Source organism: Myotis brandtii, unplaced genomic scaffold, assembly GCF_000412655.1.
Source record: "Myotis brandtii unplaced genomic scaffold, ASM41265v1 scaffold144, whole genome shotgun sequence".
Classification (NCBI taxonomy): domain Eukaryota; kingdom Metazoa; phylum Chordata; class Mammalia; order Chiroptera; family Vespertilionidae; genus Myotis; species Myotis brandtii.
In genome coordinates, this window is record NW_005355159.1 from 2,376,301 (window position 1) to 2,392,741 (window position 16,441).

A 16,441-nucleotide genomic window follows, 5' to 3' on the forward strand; every position below is an offset into this window, starting at 1 on the left:
CGCCAGCAGGCCCCGATCACCTGATCAGGGCTGGGACCCAGGCTGGGATGGGGAACTGGGGGTGGGTGGTGGCAGACACGGGTGACGAGGGAAGAAGGAAGGGAGAAGTGAGGAGGCGGGGAGGCAGGGAACCACACAGTGATGGTGCATGGGTGGCAAGGGAAGGAGGAGGCAGGGAACCTGATTGGCCTTGATCGCCGGCCAGGCCTAGGGACCCCACCCATGCATGAATTTTGTGCACTGGGCCTCTAGTGTTAGTATAACACAACAAATTAGCGTCAAAGTACACACTTTACACCTTTCCCTATTGACATTGTATAACACAACAAATTAGCATCAAAGTACACACTTTACACCTTTCCCTATTGACATTTTTGCCTTGAGAATTGATAAAAAAATAACTTTTATGTGTGGACATAGTTCCTTTAAAATTAAATGTTGTGAATCATTCATTGTTTTAAAAATTGAGTTAATAAGGAAGCTCATAATTTTAACTTCTTTGCTTGTCAAGCCAGGACTATGATCATGACTGATTCTGAGGGGAATGCTATGGACACAGGGATTGGTTTGTCCCATAGCTCCTTGCAACTTGGCTGACGCAGGACCCCCTCCACAAAGGGCAAGGCAGCACATGCCCACCTGGTGGCCCAGAGAGTCATGCTTTTCTCCTTCCTCCCACTTGGTCCCTTTTGGGGAGACACTAGCAGGGATACCCACCCTAGGATCACCATCTAGAGCTTTGGCATCTGGTTTTTCATGGGAGCTTAACCTCTCCAGTAAAATATTTAAGTATGGAGTTTATTCATTTGGGTTCTAGCCCTTATACCTTCTGGAGACCATGCCTACTGCCCAGAATAAGTAAGTTATCTGTGAAAGGCAGCAAACAAAACACTTGAAACAGCTCATGCCTCTGTGTTTTACAGTTGAACAATTACTTATGCTATCCAGATTTGTACAGGTTCCAGTATTAACTCACACTTTTGGCTTATTTATTATTTGGCCAGATATCATTTGCTCTTAGGTCTTGGCACGGAGAAGCCTTCTCCTGAGGCCCCCTCTTTAGAGACCCCACCCTTGCTCTCTTCTAGTCACTCCTCCCCACTGGGCAAGGAATCCACAGGCCAGGTGGACGTAGTTACTCAGAGCCATGCCCCCCTCTTGGGCCACACTCTAGGAATTCAGACCTCAGAATTCCTGCCAAAAGCCCTGCTTCCAAGATTCGTGTGGGCCTCTTATCCTGATCTACCCTTCCAAGGCTGGACTATGTCATTGCTACGGCACCACAGGCCCAATCAGTGGCCAAAAGTGGTTGTGATGTGGCCAGAGCTCGAGCTTATGGGCAGGGGTCCTCATTGTGTGTGTGTGTGTGTGTGTGTGTGTGTGGCCTGTCATGATGTGGGCCAGGTCTGCAGTGGGAAAGAAGGACACGGGCCAGGGCCAGGACTGCTCTCCATGAACTACCACACTCTGGTGTGGAGCTCTGAGGAGCCAGAAAACTCTAAATGCAAACCCATTTTCCAGGTCATGATAAACATACAGCGTGTCCCAAAAATGCATGTACACTTTGAATAATTATAAAAGCAGTTTTTATTAAAATACATTTCATTTTCAAAATTGAGCTTCAGCTGTTAAAGTGTGTATACATTTCTTTTTTTTTGGAACACCCTGTTTTTCTGTTAAGGTAGGAAACTAACTTGTCAGCTTCAGCTACAATTTTTAAGTATTTAGACACATGATATATGGGCCTCCATTTTTATTCTTGCCCCGGGTCTCACAGGTATGGGGCTAGACCTGCTTTTGGAATAGGTTTGATTTTGAGTTTGTTTTAATATACTATATAATAAAACCCTACTATGCAAATCGACCGAATGGCAGAATGACCAGTTACTATGATGCACACTGACTACCAGAGGGCAGACGCTCGATGCAGGAGCTGCCCCCTGGCGGTCAGTGCGCTCCCAGGGGGAGCGCCATTCAGCCAGAAGCCGGGTTCATGGCTGGCGAGCGCAGTGGCGGTGGCAGGAGCCTCTCCCGCCTCCGCTGCAAGCAGGCGGTAAGGAGCGAGGGATCCTGGACTGTGAGAGCCCTGGACTATGAGATGGATGTCCGACTGCCGGCTTAGGCCCAATCCCCCAGGCCTAAGCTGGCAGTTGGACATCCCCCGAGGGGTCCCAGACTGTGAGAGGGCGCAGGCTGGGCTAAAAGGCCCCCCCCACCCCCAGTGCACAAATTTCGTGCACTGGGCCTCTATCCTATATAATAAAAGGGTAATATGCAAATAGACCAAATGGCAGAACAACCGGAACAACCGAACAACTGAACAACCGGTTGCTATGACGTGCGCTGACCACCAGGGAGTGTGTGCGGAACATAGAGGGCATTGGCCATGGCAGGACAGTGGAGCAGGTGAGTGGGGCACCAGACCAACGTGGGGCGCTGGTCACTGTCATCAGGGCAAGCCTCTGGTGGTTACTGAAAATTCTTTGCTCCCGTGTGCCGCAGTCCTGCCCAGTGCTCACACCTGCTGCCAGCGCTGGCCCCGCTTGTACCTGCTGCTGGTGCATGATGCCGGTCTTGATCACTCAGCGCTATCCACTCAGCGCTATCAGCGGGTGTGAGCAGCAGCTGCCAGCCCTGATCACCCCTGAGGGCTTCTCCACCTCCCCCTGCTCCTGAGGGGCAATCAGAGTAGCAGCCGCTGCTCCCACCCACTGCTGGCGCCGCCCCAATCGCTCTGTGCCGTCAGCAAGTGTGAGCGGGGCCGGCACCATCAGCAAATGGGAGTGGCGGTGGCAGCAGGAGTGGGGCTGCTGGCAGACAGGGGACCGAGGGCTGCGGTGGGAGGGGCTGGGCGGGGGCGCAGGGGATGGGCCGAGACCTGCCCCTATGCCTACTGCAGCCTCACAGCCCACAGTTCCTTTTACAGTGCACAAATTCGTGCACTGGGCCCCTAGTTTATAATATAAAGGATCTGATAACAGAGGGTTGAAGTATGAGTAGTGGGTGGGCTGCTTTCTACCAGGTCAAATATAGCACAGCTCCCAAGCAACATTCCAACTATGTCTCAGTGGCCCTGTTCCCTGGCCGTATAGGAGAAATTATATGTGTGTGCATGTATGTGCATGTGTGTATGTGTGTGCACATGCGTGCATGTGCGTGTTTAACATCCATTAAGAAACAGAAGAATATGACTTAGCTATTTTGAAATAATTCAAGCCCCACGCTGTTGCTCTGGTTTAGTTTATTGCTGTTCCCCTGCCAAGCAACTCCTCCCAGCTGACTTCCTTAAGCTGCTTGGAGTTCAGAGCTGGGCACTCTGAAGGCCTCTTCCAAGTGAAAAAAAAGAAACTATAGAGAAAGGGAATTGGGCCAGGTGTCCTTGATTGAATGCCACTTCACTTCAGCAAATCTCTAAGCCCTTCTGTCTGTTTTGTCAGCTGTAAAATGAACAGACTAATTCGGCCCTACTGCAGAGTGGCAGGTTTAATTAATGATGATGGGGACAGGCTTTGTAACATAAAGTGTATACATGAAAAGAAGCACTGGAGCCATATTATCCAAAGTCTGGAGTGCATCCTGCTTTCCACGGCCACAGTTAAGCCACTAAGTCCTGATCACAGACTGCTACAGACTTCAGGGGTGCCGAAAAGCAGAGTTGGGTCACATTACCTGAACAGAAAGCAGGGTTTGGTAATGGGAGTGGAGCACAGAGTGAGTAAGCAGTGCACGGTTCAGATTTCTGGCGGCACCAGGATCCACTGGGTCCAGCTGGTGGCAGGTGATGGAATGGTTTCTGCAATCCAAGTACAAAGAACAGGTGTACCCATTTATTCTTGACATTGTCCTGGTAAGATCCTTGAGATGTGAAGTATCACACTGAAGGGAGATCTCTTTCCAAAGATCTTGCTGAGTTCTTCCTGTTGTCCCTGCTGTGGTTTGCTGGCTGACAGCTCACCTTAGAGGTGTTTTCCTCTGCAGCAGTGTGGATCAAGCCTGTCTTATCCTTAGGGGGAACATTCCACAGTTCACTTAAAGACATGGCTACATGACCTACCAGAAGTCATACCCAGCCTGGTGAGAATCACACCTGGGAATTGTTGGTTACTTTAGCTAATATGGGATTTCTGTCTCTCCCACACAATTCATCTAACAACATTCATATGCAGCAAATCATAACTTTTATATACTCAGTAGACATGATCTCTGCTTCCCTTAATCTCCTGGAGCCTTTGTGTTCCTAGGATGGAGTAACATTCATATTATAACTATAATAGGGGCCCGGTGCATGAAATTCGTGCATGGGTAGGGTCCCTAGGCCTGGCCGGTGATCAGGGCCAATCAGGGCCTTCCTTTCCCTGCTGCAGACTGCCAGCCAGGGCCTTCTTTCGCTCCATGCCACCCCCTGGTGTTCAGCGCAGATCACAGCAAGTGATCAAATTCCCAGTCTCCCAGTTGAACTCTGAGGGGACACTTTGCATATTAGCCTTTTATATATATAGATTTGTACAGCTTCTTCCTTAATATTAGATGACTTTGAGTTCCTTGAAAACCCTGAGAAGATCTTAATCATTTTCTCATTGTCCTTGACATCAGTGCCTTTCTTATAGGAGACACACACAAAAAAACACACACTTGTTCAAATGCATTTAAAATAAAAAGACCTGCCCTAACCGGTTTGGCTCAGTGGATAGAGCGTCGGCCTGCGGACTGAAAGGTCCCAGGTTCGATTCCGGTCAAGGGCATGTATCTTGGTTGTGGGCACATCCCCAGTTGGGGGTGTGCAGGAGGCAGCTGATCAATGTTTCTCTCTCATCGATGTTTCTAACTCTCTATCCCTCTTCCTTCCTCTCTGTAAAAAATCAATAAAATATATTTAAAAAAATAAAAATAAAAAGACCTAATGAGTGAGGAACAATGACAGGAATGGTAATGGGAGTAAAGTGCAGAGTAATCTGCGCATTAAGACGGCCTAATGCCCATTAGGGAGCTTCATTTTCAAATATTGGAAGATCTAAGTATATTATATTGATTAAGATCAAAGGTTTTCAGCCAGACTTAGACTTATATCTTGGTTCAGCAAGTTACCATCCGTGGGACCTTGGGAATGGTTCTGTGCCTTAGTCCCCTCATCTGTAAAATGAGGACAATACTACTATCCATCTTATACGATGTTGTACAGAGTAAATGAGATAATCCATGGAAAGTGCTTCACACAGTGCTTGGCACAAAGTAAGCACTCATGATATGGTCATCATCATCATAGGCTGTAGGGGAAGGAGTCTGGGTTGCTCTCAGAGCCTAAGAGTAAATCTTCAGATTTAACAACCGGCCCCCAGAGCTCCCTTCACGCCACCTTATGAATCTGAAGCACGGTCTATTAAGGTCAAAACCTCCAGATTTTCTGCATCTAGCCTCTGATTTCAGATTTTATTCTTTGGATAGTTAAAGAAGTATGAATAAGACAGTTTTCATTCAGACATAATATGAAGGCTATTTAAAAAGGCACTTTGCACATTAATTACTTGTGTCTGTGCATAAGTAATTTTGTTGGTTGTAAAATATATTGTTAGGCAATGTGGATCCTTGTAAACAGGCTCAGTTCCAATATACTTTGTATGTTTTTAGTTTAAACTGGCCTCTCCCCTCACCATGTGGTCCCAAGATTTGATTATTCTACATGGGAAAAAAATGTTTTTGTTGCATATATTCATCACTGATTTGCTGACACTCGTGAAGGTGTTTTCAGTTAACAAGCTATGTCCAGTTAATGTTCAATGTTTCAGGGAGAAGGGTGAAGACTTAGACCGCTGGAGGGAGTAGTCACCTACAGGATCTCCATTCAGTCTCTGCCTTTTTTCCTAAGAGCTTTCCCCAGCCCCGTCCATAGGGGCGGGCCCCAGGAGTCACGATCACCCCAAGTGCCCACAGGTTATTAGAGTAAATACTCCTGACCCACGCTGAGACAACCAGAGTCTTTTCCAAGGCATCTGGAATTGGGACACGAGCCTTCTGGTCAGTCACTACTGGCCCTGGAACTAGGACAGCATATAACAGGGAGCTGGCATGGCCATTTTCATTGTGTGTTCTGGGAGGCAGAAAAACTGGAATGTAGAGAAAGGAGACTGAAATGGTGTCAGGGAGAAGTCGAGACGAGAAACCAGGTCACCCCTGAGAGAAGAAGGGAAGTGGCAAAAGAATAGCCATCTCCATTCCCAGTGGCCTCTCAGGGCTTTGTTCTGACCCCCAGGAAGCCCAGCTACCCTTCCTGCCCTGGCCCAGGTCCGGTACACTCTCCGTTTTAGCTCAGGCAAGGTTAGGATGTATCTGTTACGTGAAACCCAAGGAGCCTTGGCTGAGAGTGAGCTGGCACTGAGAGGGAGGCTAAGCCAGGGACTCTGGTTACACAGGCAGGGTCTGCCTGAGAGGACCACCTGGGTGGCCCAATCACACTGACCTGCCAGAACCAGACACGCACACAAGTAGTTTTCGCTGATGATAAAATTGAATGGAACAGATTCAGAGTAATTCCTGAAAGTTCCCTCTTAATCACTTCCTGATATATTTTCTTGTGTAGTAGGGTAAATAGGTGGCAGTACAGATGGCACACCCAGAATTCTGTCCAACCCTGAATCCTTCTACAGGGGTGTGCATGTCTGTCATTGGTCATGCCTGTTGCAGCAAAAACAAAAACACTGGACAGGCACTGGTCTCTTCTCATGATCTGTCAGTCCCTGTTGCTGGGCCACTTGACACTCGTCCACAGCTTTGGCCCTGCACCAGAGTCAGTGACAAATCTGTCTCCAGCTGAAGGCTTTGAGAAGCTGTTTCCCTAGTTCAGGGGACACGGTTAGGTTACCCTGTGGCTTGTCTTGCTCTGACCAAATACCCTGGTTCTGGCTCCTGGGCTTCTGCCTTTATCCTGACAGTCTCATTTCTGATTCTCTCTTGTAGGGCTTGAGTCCTTGATTGCTCGGGCTTCAGTCCCTGCCTCCATGGCCTGGCCAGGACCCTGGTCTCTTCAAAATCAGGACTCTAATTTGAGTACATCTATTTTTCCCCATAACATACCTGAAATGCAGACCAAGCTGAGAGTTTGCTGCCTGCCCCTTGTCCTCTCTGACCCACACTGTCAGTCTGGGTCACTTACGCTGTTCTCCCCAATATCTCCCCACCATTCCACCACCCCACTTCACCACTGCCAAAAATCATATTTGCTCCACTTCTGGGACATCTACCTTTTACTGCCTTCCAGATCTAAATCACCGTATCACCTTTGACTACTCTGAGGAGCCACATGGTCCTGCAGCTCTGTCTGCCGGCAGACTTGGGCACCAATTACAAAGCCTACCTCACAGCAGGGTGACAGGAAGACAGTGTGCTATGGTGGATGAGCATGCCACGAGCATGGGCATCCCGAGTAGATCTGGGTTCAAATCCTTGCTCCTTCACTTGCACAAGTTTCTTAATTCCTCTAGAACTCAAAAGGACTGTTGAAGGGATTACATAAGAAAATGTATCTGGCAAAATTTATTAGTTTTTGAATAAAATACAAAATTTAGTACTTAATAAGATACATCTGCCTTTCTTTCCTGCACTTATGTTTTTTAACAGATTTATTGGTATATAATTCACATATCATTCAACCCATTGGTTTAAAGGATATACTTCAATGGTATTTAGTATATTCCCTGGACTTAGATTCCTTAAAATGCAATTATAGCATAAGGGATATGAGATTTAGTAACAGTTAAAAAATTAAGGATTGTATCAGCTATATGTTTATGTAAATCAATCATGTGGTGCCATTGCATTGCCCAAAAAGCTAATGTGATATTGGGCTGTACTGACACATATATGATGAGCAGAATAAGACAAGTAATGGAGCCATGTTATTCTGAGCTGGCAATGTGTTAAGTCATTGGGCCTATTTTAAGAGGGATATGGACAAATTGGAGCACATCCAGAGAAACATGAAAAGGATGATGAGAAACTGCAAAGATGTAGGAGCCTGTGATATTCATCCCGAAGAAGTAAAGCCATCCTCAATTAGCTCTGGGGGTGTCATTTGGAAAATAAGTGAAGGTATTGTCTATGTTCCCTTCCTAGACCGGAACCTCAATAGGTGAATTTAAGTTAAAAAGAAGATTTTTACATGATTTAAGGAACAATTAGAGCTATCTAAAATTGGAATGAATTGTTCCTTCCTAACCTGAAATTCTATATTTAATATAAGCCTCTTTATCTGCAAGTCAGAGAGAAACATCTTATAGAGCTCTTACTCTGTTATATGTTGCGCTCAGGTGGGCAAAATGATAAAGTCAGTCAACTCTTCTTTATTCAAGGTCATCCAGTTTGGGTTTGTCTAGTAGTCCATTCTTTCTCTTATTTTTCATTCCCATTCTCTGATTTTTGACCTGTGGAAGGAGAAAAGGACGCCCAAAATTGTCAATATGGATATTTTATTAGTAGTTCTGATGATAACAGCAATATTCCTAAAATAACATTTTGGCATTACCTGAACAGGAGATTGTGCTCATCTCTCCCCCATTCTGTGTAAACTAACTCCATGTTAGTACTTGACATTGGCCATGGTGGCAACATTTATGGAAATTAGCAAACACTGCAGATCAGTAGCACAACTCTCCCCCACAGCTCACTTCCCAGTGCTCCACTGCTTCAGTCTCTGCTACCCAGTGACTACCAAGCTGGCACAAGTAATAATGAAGACAGACCTTCTACTATATTTTGGACTATATGTTTCTATAAAAAATATATTTAGAGCCAATGGTATTTACTTTATGTAAGGGCAATTTGGAATTGAAGTAGTTTAATATAGTTAACTAGTTTCAGATGAGTGGAATATTTAGGAGAAAATATTTGTGGAAGACTAGACTCGCCTTCCACTGCCTTCTAGGCCACACCTTTTTCCTTCAGGAAAATCCAAATAATCACAGTCTGCACAGCTGCTTTCAGAGTGGCCATGCAACAGACAAGGAAGACATACATCTCCAAGACAAAGGCCCTCTGGAAGCAGAGAGGTACAGCTCTCCAAGGCCCGTGCTTGTCCTGCACAAGTGCCTCCTTGTGCCACCTGTTGGATTTTGAAAGAGCAAGCTCTCAGCTTTTGATCAAAGGTAAGACTCCTGCAAACTTTCTGCAGATGGAATGTATTCACAATCTCCTCTCAGGCAGGACTGCTGTAAAAACATTGCATTTTACAAATTATTTTAAGGAAATCACCGTCGGCCCAAGATTCCCAGAGCCAAATGATTTTTAAATTATCAACAAGCTCTAGCAATTACAATTGGGCATTTATTGAGCACTTACAGCATACTATACACTTTACAAGTATTATCTCACTTTATATTCATTTAACCTTATGAAACAGGTATAAATATTTTCATTTTTGAGATGGAGAAACAGCTTGAAGAGGTTAAGTGGCTGTTAGAGTTAAAAAGTTTCTGTGCTCCTAAGAAACAGGGTTTCTATTACCTACTGCTTTGTATACAGCAGACATTTCATAAATAGTTGAATAAGTTCTTTAATGTGAATAAATAAAATACCATTCTTAACACTTTGAACCCTTTGGCTCATTAGACTTTTAACCAGCTTTCATCTAATGATAAAACAGAATGATTTCATTTATTTTGCCTGTACACACTTTCCAAGGGAAGAGCTCACTTTAAAATCTGACCAACCCCACAATGACTTAGGATTGTTTTCCCAGTTTTAGAAACAAGGTAACTGAGGCTTAGCCAGAATTAAGTGGTCTTTTGGTTTTTTCATCACACCAGGTTGTGGCAGAGGAAAACGGTCAAAAGACATGCATCATGAAGAACATAGTAAAGTTACAACTGAAATAGAAGGGTTCCAGATAACGTAGTGGTGCAATAGTCCTCAAAGAATGACCATCCAGTTAGCTACGTTGAGTTTAGCACTCAATGGACACATCCCTGCACTTATTATGCATGGCACTAGGTATGTGGGGGGATGAGACCAAGTCCTAATCTTAAGCCTGTGGACTTTTAGGGAAGAGAAGACATAGACACATAAACACAGGAGCTGAAATTACAGTAAAAAGGCATAAAACGAAAACCACACAAGGCAACAATGATTATTAAGCAACTAGAGGCCCGGTGCATGAAATTTGTGCACGGGGGAGGGGATTCCATCAGCCCAGCCTGCACCCTCTCCAATCTGGGATGCCCCAGGGGATGTCCAACTGCCAGTCAGACATCCCTCTCACAATCTGGGACTGCTGGAGCCTAACTGCCCCCCTGCCTGCCTGCCTGATTGCCCCTAACTGCCCCCCCCCCAGCCAGCCTGATCACCCCTAACAGCCTCTGCCTGCTGGCCTGGTCATCCCCAACTGCCCCCCTCTGCCAGCCTGGTTGCCCCCAACTCACCCCCAACTGTCCCCCTGCCAGCCTGGTGACTTCAACTTGGTCACCCCCAACTGTCCCCCCTGCTGGCCTGGTCACCCCACACAGGCTGCTGTTTGATCATCTCTCACTAACCCTCCTGCCGGCCTTGTTGCCTCATGCAGCCTGCTGTTTAGTTGTTACTGTTACTGTGATGGTGTCCCAGACAATTTGCATATTCCTCTATTATTAGCATAGATGATTCATGTAAGAGCCGCAAGAGTTCAGAAATAGGAGAGATTACATCTGTATAAATTTTTGCTTACCTCAGCATCTTCATAAAACATCTTCACTATGAGCTGTGGGAAGACAATGTAGTTTGAGAGAGTATCTGGCCTCTGAGCAGCTCACTCTTCCTGGAGACTCAGGCAGGTAGTGAGAGGATTTGCAAGAAGCAATAGGTGGAGAGATGAGGAGACCGGAGACCTGATCGTCAAGGCAGGCAAGACAATGCTGGGAGATCTCACCTGACTACTGAGGCTGGATATTAATGTTTTTTCTTCCTCTATGCATTTTTCCTATCTCTACCTTGAAGCAGGAACAGCCTGTAGTTCTTCCTGGGATTTGCTTTTGAAAATTTGAGACCTCAGGAGAACTTAGAGCAGTAGTTCTCAACTTGGCTCCTCATGATACCACCTGGGGAGTTTTAAAAGCTCTGCTGCCTGGGTCCCATCCCCAAATACTCTAATTTAGTTGACCTAGGATGTTCCTTTGGTGGTTCTAATGTGCAACCAAGTTGGAGTATCATTGACTTACAGGATTCCTAGACACAGTAAGAGAGAATGAGATTTGCTGTAATGAACAAAATATCTTGGAGAAGCAGGGGAAAGGGGGAGCTTCCTTGCTCCAGTTTAGAAAAATAGCCTTGAGTTGTTACCCTGGAGTAGTAGGAATCTGGATTCTGGCTTCCTGACAGCCCCACAGGTGTCGGTAGGAGGGCTCCAGGGAGATGGCAGTGTGGTGTATCTAGGCCAGTACTTCTCACACTGGGATGTGCACACCAATCACCAGGGCATCTTGTTAAAATGCAGGTTCTGACTCAGAAGGTCTGCGTTTCCAAAAAGTTCCTGGGTTTTCCCAGTGCTGCTGGTCCACAGAGTGGCAAAGATCTGCATGGCTAGGACTCTAGGTGGTCCCCCTTAATATTCCCATATTCATCTCAAGCCATGACCTGTTAAACCCAAAGGGTTCCACAGGCAGGGACAATGACATCCCTGGGGTAACCTGGTTAAACTGATGACTGAGGAGCAGATGGAGTGCATCTGCAAAGCCTTCCAGGCTCAAATAAAAAGGAGCACATCCCAGCAGGGGATCCCCATGTCCAGGTTCTGGCAGATTACAGGTGGCCCATTCATCTATACAGGGACTATTTACAAGGTTGGGGCGGGGTTAACAGAAACCAACAAAACATTTGGAGGCGCCACCTCTCAGGCGGAAGGGGAGGGAGTAGTGACTGGAATCCCGTGAGAGCTGTGGGAAAGGAACACCTGAAGCAACTGTTATTTGTAGAGAAACACAGCCACTTGGGAGAAAATGGATCATCAAGGATAAATCTAGGGGAATAAATTATCCAATACAGCTCTTCTCCCACCCTGTGATTTCCTACTGATGCCTCCCTTCGGCCTAACCCAACTAGAAACCAGAGGGCAAGAGAACCCAGCTGCTGTAGCCCGTCAAAGTCAGCCTTCTGGGCACAGATTGGGTGGTTTAAACAACAGATACTTATTTCTCACATTTATGGAGGCTGGGAAGTCCAAGATCAAGGGCATCGGCAGAGTTGGTGTCTGGAGAGAGCCATCCTCCTTGTTCATAGATGGCAGTCTTCTCACTGTCCTTACATGGCGGAAGGGAGTGCTCTGGGGCCTCACGTAAGGGCACTAATCCCATTGATGGGCTCCACCCTGGTGACCTGACACCTCCCAAAGGCCCCACCTCCCAACATCATCATATTGGAGGTTAGGATTCAACATTTGAACTTGGGGGTGGGGGGACACCAACATTCAGTCTATAGCACCATCCCAATAAGGGCTCAGCCTCAGTCAGAAATTAAGTTATGGAAGATAAAGAAAAGGACAGCACAGTCTGCATCTGAGACTCTTACCCCTAATAGGTGGGCGCTTACCTGAGAGTGTCAAACGTCTTCATGAATGACAGATGGATCTGAACCCCTGCAATGGAGCTTTTGGGACAATGGTTGTAACCCTGTTGAACTGGTGTGTAGAGAAGACGTGGACTTTCAGAAGTTGCTGCTGATTTCAGGAATGTGTGGAGAATAAGTCACATGTGCTTTGAAACCTGCCAACAGGTGGACAATAGAAGGAAGAAAAAAAAGAAGAATGCAGCCTTGTTATAGTTTGCTGATGACACAGATTTCTCTGAGCTTCTCAGGAAAAAAAAAAATACTCAGAAAGGCAGGAGTGTGAAAAGTTATTTAGGCCCCTACCTCACACCCCAAGTTTCTTAAAAACAAAACCTCTGACCATCTTTCTGGGAAAAGAAAGGTACAAGCCTGAGGAACTCTAACCCAGGGAAAAGTGGGATCTGACCTATTCAGAACCAGTCTAGGCCGGCTTGAAATTTAGCACGAGTAGAGCTCCCGCTTACAGCTTATCCTAAACACCTGTGAGTTTTCCCAGTGTCTGAAGTTGGTAAAGGGGGAAAGGAGAGGAGATGACTGCATTTCTGAGGTGAAGCGAACCAGATGCTGACTGGGAGTTCAGCAGCACCTTCCCAGACCTGGCCAGAGAGAACAGCTGGAGAGTTCTCAGGCAGTAAACAGAACTCCAGCTGGCTTTTCATGGTTCTTTGGGAAGCAGGTGGGAGCTCCTCCTGCAGGATGCCTGAGAATAGGCTACCAAGGCAGAGGGACTCTGGGTCCCTTCATCTGCCATCAGTGCAAGGGCCTGGGGGACTATTTAGGATAAACTGAGCGCTGGAGGGGGAGGCAGAGTCATAAATACAGTTCAGGTCTTCCTGAGAGCTTTATTTCTCAGGTTACCACAGTTTCTCAGAAGTTGGAGGGTTTCCACACTGTACTGGGCATTGGTTAAGGAACTGAAGCCATAACTAGGCCCGATCATTAGAAGTTGTTCTGAAACCATCAAGCGCCAAAATAAATTCCAGGTTAATTAAAAAGTTAAAGACTAAATATCGCAACAAAAAAATTAGAAGAAAATATAGGCAAATGTTTAGCCGATTCTAAGGTGGCCAAGGCCTGTCTTAAAAAGGAAAACCCAATAGGTTTAAAATATACAGCATACCCTGGAGATATTTCGGGTTCGGTTCCAGACCACTGTAAAAAAGCAAGTGTCGCATTAAAGAGAGACGTAATCCTTTTGCTGGTGGAGAGTCTTGCCTTACATTTGTAAAACATGTGACATCTGTGATACACAACAAAGCAAGATGCAATAAAGTGAGGTATGCCTGCATTATACAGTGTTCGTGTGTGTGTGTGTGTGTGTGTGTGTGTGTGTACACAGTTAAAATTTACTGTATGATTTTTAAATCACACAAAAATAAAATTAATAGTATAAAATTAATAGAAAAAAATTGGGAAAATATTTGGTTAATATCCTTAATACAGAAGAACACATAAGGAGGAAATAGATGATGAGCCCAACAGAAAGCTGCTAATGAGAAATAAGCATATGGAAAATATTAATTAATGCAACAGTGAAATATGACAAAACACCATATAGTTTTTCTGGATTGACTGAGATAGGGAAAAACATAATATCCAATATTGCCAAGGGTGCAAAAAAGGGGGCATTTTCAATCCATCTGGAATGTAAATTGGTTTGACTTTTCTGGAAGGTAATTTGGTAGTTAATATTGTAAACCATTTTATTGTTAATATTGCATAACTTTTAACTCAGCAATTCCTCTTCTAGAAATTTATCCTAAGAACATAATCAAGGATGTGCACAAAGACTAATCTACAGGAATGTTTACCACAGTGTTATTTTTATAGTGAAAACTTGGGGGTCAGTTGTACTGACTGTTAAGATATGACAGAGTTGGGCCCTAACCGGTTTGGCTCAGTGGATAGAGCGTCAGCCTGTGGACTCAAGGGTCCCGGGTTCGATTCCGGTCAAGGGCATGTACCTTGGTTGCGGTCACATCCCCAGTAGGGAGTGTGCAGGGCAGTTGATCGATGTTTCTAACTCTCTATCCCTCTCCCTTCCTCTCTGTAAAAAATCAAAATATATTTTAAAAAAAGATATGACAGAGTTGGGTGATGGGTACATGGGTCTTCATTATTGTATTTGTTTTCTATTGTTGCTATAACAAATTACCATAAAGTTAGTGGCTTAAAACGACACAAATTTGTTATCTTACAGTTCTGTAGTTCAGTCTGCCCCGGGTCTCACTGTTAAAATTGAGGGGCTGGCAGCAATGAGTCCCTCCTGGAGGCTCTTGGAGAGAGTCCATTTCCTTGCCTTTTCCAGCTTCTGGAGGCTGCTCACATTCCTTGGCCCATGTCCCTTCTTCCATCTTCAAAGCCAGCAACATAGCATCTCTCAGACCCTTCTTCATCATCACAGCTTTTTTCTTTTTAATTTTTTTTTTCTGTCTTTTTCTTCCACTTTCAAGGACTCTTGTGATTACATTGGCCCTACCTGGGTAACCAAGCATAATTTTCCTGGTTTAAAGTCAGGTAGTTTGTAACCTTAATTCAACTTGCCATGTAACTGTAAATCTTGGGGATTAGGACACTGAAGACTTTGGGGCCCAGTATTCTGCCTACTCAATTGTATTATTCTATATACTTATCTGTCTGAAAATATTTATTATTTAAGATAATAAATATTTAAAAACCCAAACATAATTCCAATTTAGCATATGGATGAAAGGAGGATATATATTCATACGATAACTACTACATGCCTATCCTATATAATAAAACCCTAATATGCAAATCGACCAAATGGTGGAACCACTGGACACTATAAGGCACACTGACCACCAGGGGGCAGACACTCAATGCAGGAGCTGCCCCCTGGTGGTCAGTGTGCTCCCACAGGGGGAGTGCCTCTCAGCCAGAAGCTGGGCTCACTGCTGGTGAGTGCAGCTGTAGTGGTGGAAGCCTCTCTGGCCTCAGCTGCAGGTGGGCAGTAAGGAGCAAGGGGTCCTGGACTGTGAGAGGGATGTCCGCCTGCCCGCCTGCCAGCCTAGGCCCTCTCTCCAGGACATCCCCTGGCAGCAGGACATCCCCCGAGGGGTCCGAGACTGGGAGAGGGGAGCGCAGGCTGGGCTGAGGGATCCCCCCCAGTGCATGAAATTTTGTGCACCAGGCCTCTAGTTAAAAGTCATAATTAGGAAAATGTGTAGTAACATGGAACAATGTTCATTATACAGTAAGTGTGGGGGAGATGAAGTCTAAAAAGGAATATGCACAAGGTATCCATTATGTTAAACAAAACCCAAAAACAAACCTATTTGTAAGTGAATAAAGAAATGTTTGAAAGGACATAGGTCAAAATGTTTAATATGTTTATCTCTGCACGGTAATCTTAATTTTCTGTTTTTCTGCATTTTCCAAAATGTGCATTATACATATTTTATTTTTGCAGATAGAGAAATAGGTGATTAAGAACGCCTATCTAGGACCATTTTCTGGTCAAGCGTCTCCCTGGTCTCCTAGCTGTCGATCACATTCCCTCACACTCATCCCTCAAGCTTGTCCTCCTCATCAGAAATATTTTCAATCGGTGACCCAGCCTGGAGTCTTGTGCCTCGGGGAGAGGAAGGAGCCGCTAGTGAAGGAGCGTGGCAGCGACCTGGCCGCGAATCGCTGAGAAACTTTCTCAGGGCAAAGCCCGCCCCAGGCACAGCTTCACCCACGAAGCGCTTGGCAGCCGCTGCCTTGGAAGCCGATGCTCGCGTATAGGAGCCTCTTTCCTAGCCGCTGGCACAGGTTACAGTTTTAACTAATAACATTGTTTTTAGTACCCAAAAGAGCAGAGGACGGTGGCCTAGCGACCAGCAGCCGCACCCCCTCTCCGCGGCCTGCGCCAGGG